Here is a 4,801-nt window from a genome sequence, read left to right as displayed (position 1 = left end):
TCTTGCTGCCCCTGGGTGTGGGCTCTGCAGTACCTGTTGCTTTACAAGGCAATCCTCCTCTTGCAGCTAAATAAATAGATGCAGAACCTGCCCCTCAGCTCACTGTGTTTGTCTGGGTAGGGAAGGGGAGGACCTGGAGATGTCAGATCCCAGAGACCTGGGAGAATACCCTACCCCAGGGCATGAGAGGTGTGATGGGCCAATAGGGGGCACTCCTGCATTGAGCCACCCACCTCACTGTGCCCGACCACCTTCCAGGCTCTGAGTGCCTCCCTGGGGGCGCCTCGCGTCTGGCTGACCCCCTTCCTGGAGCACACTCACTAGCCTGGGGGTAACGTAAGCTGCCATCAGCAGCTTAGAGAAGGGACTCTCTAGGCCCTGTGTCCTCAGGGAAACACAGGCCTAATAGTCATACAGGTACTCGACCCAGTACAGGCACTTGGGCCACTTTCCCAAATCGGGGGCCAAAAAGGAAAGTCTCCCTTAGTCCACAGACCTAAGGGCCCTCTTAGGCATAATTTAGACCCACCCCTCAATAAGTCTCCTACACCAGTCACAAAGGAGAACTTTATTGATTACAGGGGGTAGGGTGAAAATAGGGTTCAGGATTGGGATTTCTATGATATTGCTCTTCGACAAAAACAGTGTGGCTGAGGTAGCCTTTTGATCTCGCATCTGAGTTACTGCCAGCAATATATTTAGTGAGATCTCGAGTAGCTTACTCACAAGCATCATCCCGAGGCTGTTGGAGATTCCCTCTGGAGGCAGGCCGTTCTTAGCTCATGAGCTATGGGGGAGAGAGCCAGTTTCAGATGGTAAAACTCCTCTCTAAGTCTGAGTCCCCCGCATGGCTGCTGCCCTCTCCTCCTGGGCAGTCTTAACTTATATAGCCCCTGTGACCTCATTCACCTGGTCCAGTGGAAGCCAGCTTCGGTTGGCTGTCGGCCCACCAATTTGAAATACACCACTGGTTACCGGGCAGACTCTAGCCCACCAGGTAGATGCCCCTCACCCAGGTAGCTGATACCAGTCATGTAGGCAGAGGGAGCAGGTTTCCCCCCTCCCTCAGGAATGTATCCATCTAAGGTTACCTAAAGAGAAAGGGTAAAGGTGTGTCTCCTCTGCTGGGCCCATCCTAATCAAATTGTCACAGAGCAGAGATTTTGGGGAGAAACAAAGGTGGCTTCCTGCCACAAGAGGCATATGTCAAGGTCATCCCTTCCCTGAAAATGGCTCTGAGCGAGCTCCAGACCTACTACCAGAAATCAGTAGTGGAGGATGGAGAGGACATGGCCAAAGCCACCTGGCACAGAGACATGTGGCACAAGACCCTCCAACTCCCCGAACAGAGAAGGGGGCAGTGACAGCGAGGAAGAGGAAGGACCAAGTGGAACTGAGAATAGTGTCAGCGACAGCAACAGCGGGTCCTCCAGCTGGAGCGACAGTGATATAGAGGACAGGTGAACTGAGCATGTGACCCCGCAAGTGGGGTGGGGTGAAAGGGAAGGGTTGCCTGGTTTGAGGGACCAGGAGGTGTTTGTGTGTGTAGCATGCCATGCGGATATTGTAATGGGTTTGGGTGGCTAGCAGGCCTTTCTACGGGTTCGTGGATGCAGGTTTTGTAACAGGTGAAGGTTTTCTTTGTGGAGTGATACTAGGAGTGTAGATATATAGATATAGATATAGATATTTTACAAAAAAAAATCTCTTCCCTCCACACCAGAACACCTCCAAGCCAAGTTACTCTAGGAATCCATGGACTGGATAATGGGGAGCAGGTTGGGGCTTCTCCTCTAATCCAGACATCAGCACTGGGGTGAATTTATTAACCCAAAGAGCAAAAACCAAACAGAACAGCCTGAGCAGATGTGCTGAGAAGCACTGGGTGTTGCTTGCTTTCCCTGAAACCATGCATTGGACATATCTTTCAAACAGGAAGGTGTGTCCAAAAGGGGTTTCTTATTGAGGGACAGGGATGTGCCCGCACTCTGTCTTGCCATTGCTTGACGGGGACCCAAGTGAAGCTGTCATGTTTTCACAATCCCCCTTGGGGACTGAATCTCTTGATTTCTACTGCAATAGAGGCCTGTTGGTTGTGCCTCACCTATTAGCTATGCCAGTGGTGGCCAATTATTTCAGCTAGAGGGCTGCTTAACAAGGTTTGGTGAGCTGTTGAGGGCCGCATGGGTAGCCCCACCCCCGGTGGTTGTCCCAACCCTTGTTGCCATCTTGGAACTGGAAATCTTGCCCCCTAACAAGCCCTATGAGGAGGGACTGAGGGACCTGGACCTCTTCAACATCTTTGAGAGAAGGCTACGTTGTGATCATGTGGCTGCCTACAAATTTATCTGGGGGACACAGCAAGGGATTGGAGATGCTCTGTTCACCAGGGCACCTCACGGGGTAACAAGGAACAATGGTCAGAGAGCAGATTTAGGTTAGACATCAAGAAAAACTTCTTCATGGTAAGGGTGGCCAAAATGTGGAATGTGCTTCCAAGGGGGGTGATGCTCTCCCCTACCTTGGGGGGCTTTAAGAGAATGCTGGATAGGCATTTGGCTAGGGTCATCTGACCCAGCACTCTTTCCTGCCTAGGCAGGGGGTCGGACTCTGATTTGTTGAGGTCCCTTCTGACCCTAGCATCTATGAATAACCCCTGACCTTTGCCACCAGAAGCCCCTCCCCTTGCCCTGGAAGTACTGCTTATTTTAATTTTATTTAAACAAATATTTTTGTCCTGATTTTCATGGTTTCACAGTAGCTAGGGTCAGGAGGGACCTGAACAGATCATCTAGCCTGACCCCCTGCCACAGGCAGGAAGGAATGCTGGGTTCACAAGACCCAAGACAGGTGATCACCTAACTTCTTTTTGAATTTGCTCAAGGTAGGGGTGAGGACCACTTCCTTAGGAAGTTGGTTCCAGATTCTGGCCACCCTAACTGTAAAATATTGCCTTCTGATCTCTAACCTAAACCAATTCTCCATCAGCTTATTACCATTGTTCCTTGTCACCCCAGGTGGTGCTGGGGAGCTTTCTATTTGCTGATGATCTCCCCTGATGAGTTCGCAGGCAGCCACCAGGTCCTCCCTCAGCCCCCTGCTGCCGAGGCTGAATAGGTTCAGGTCCCTCAGTCTCTCTTCATAAGGCCTGTCCTGCTGCCCCTTCACCAAATGGGTGGCCCTCCTCTGAACGCTCTCCAGGCTGGCCCCTTAAAGTGCAGCGCCCAGCACTTCAATTGCGGCCTGACCAAAGTCGCATAGAGGGGGAGTATCACCTCTCTGGACTGGCTTGAGATGCATCTCTGGATGCATGACAAGGTCTGGCTGACCCCGCTGGCTGCAGTCTGGCACTGGCGGCTCATGTTCATCCTGGAGTTGACAATGACTCCAAGATCCCTTTCCACCTCTGTGCTTTCACCTGTATGCATGCCGCGGATTCCCTCCCCCAAGGTGCAGAACCCCGCACCTGTCTATGAGAACCTCATCCTATTTTCATCTGCCCACTTTTGTAATTTCTCTAAATCTAGTTGCAGCCTCTCCCTTCAAGTGTGCCCACCTCGCCCCACATCCTAGTGTCATCAGCAAACTTGAACAATGTGCCTTCAACCCCCTCATCCAAGTCGCTGATGAAGATGCCAAACAGTGCGGGCCTGAGAACCGAGCCCCAGGGTACCCCACTGCTCACACCTCGCCAGGTTGAGTAAGACCCATCCACCACCATTCTCTGGGTACGCCCCATCAGCCAATTGTTTACTCATCCAACTGTGTAGGCAGTCACCTAATTTATTGATGAGAATGGGGTGAGAGACAGTGTCAAAGGCCTTCTAGAGGTGATTGCATAATAGCTCAAAATAGCAGGTGGGGTGTGGCAGGTATGGGGTATGGGTATGGTGAGTGGGGTGTATGGGGAGGGTGTGGGCTAGATATGGAGGGGTGGAGATGTGGAGTTTGGGGTGGGAAGCAGGAGTGTATGTGGGGGCTGTGGGAGGGTGTAGGTGTGTTTGGGGATATGGTGAGGGTGGGGTGTGTGGGAGAGTGTGGGAGTGTGTGTGGATATGGTGGGGGAGGTGGGAGTGTGTGTGGAGTTATGGTGTGGGGGTGGGGATATGTGGGGAGGCTGTGGGAGGGAGTGGGTGTGTTGGGGGTATGGTGGGAAGTAGGGAGCCAGCCCGGCTCCTCCCAACCCTGCCATCCCATCCCAGCTGCAGTGTGCAGTTCCTGGCTGCGAGGACAAGTGCTGGGGAAAGATCTTGGAGGACATTCTTACAGAGGGCCCCACAGGTTTCATAGATTTCATAGGCATATAGGCTGGAAAGGATCCCAGAGGATCATCGAGTCCAGCCCCCTGCCCCGGGGCAGGAAGTCAGCAGGGATCATAGGATCCCAGCAAGATACACATCCAAATGTGTCTTGAAGACTTTCAAAGTGGGTGCAGTCTATTCCAAACAGGTACAGTCTTGGGGCAGTCTTGAGCAACAGTTTATTCCAAACCTTGAGGGCTCAGACAGTAAAGTTCTTTCTTATGTCCAGCCTGAAACGATCATGGTGGAGTTTGTGACCATTTGATCTTGTCATCCCTTGGGACGCTCTGATGAACAGATGCTTCCCCAGATCCTGATGAGCATCCCTGATAAACTTATAGGTGGCCACTAGATCACCCCTGAGCCTGCGCTTGTCCGGGCTGAAGAGTCCCAGGGCTCTCAGCCTCTCATCATAAGGCTTGTTTTTCTGACCTCTGATCATGTGCGTGGCTGTCCTCTGCACCCTCTCAAGCTTCTCCACATTCTTTTTGAATTGTAGA

This window comes from Crocodylus siamensis, chromosome 11, assembly GCF_052110815.1.
Source record: "Crocodylus siamensis isolate JL-2025a chromosome 11, ASM5211081v1, whole genome shotgun sequence".
Taxonomy (NCBI): domain Eukaryota; kingdom Metazoa; phylum Chordata; order Crocodylia; family Crocodylidae; genus Crocodylus; species Crocodylus siamensis.
This window is presented reverse-complemented; position numbering follows the sequence as displayed.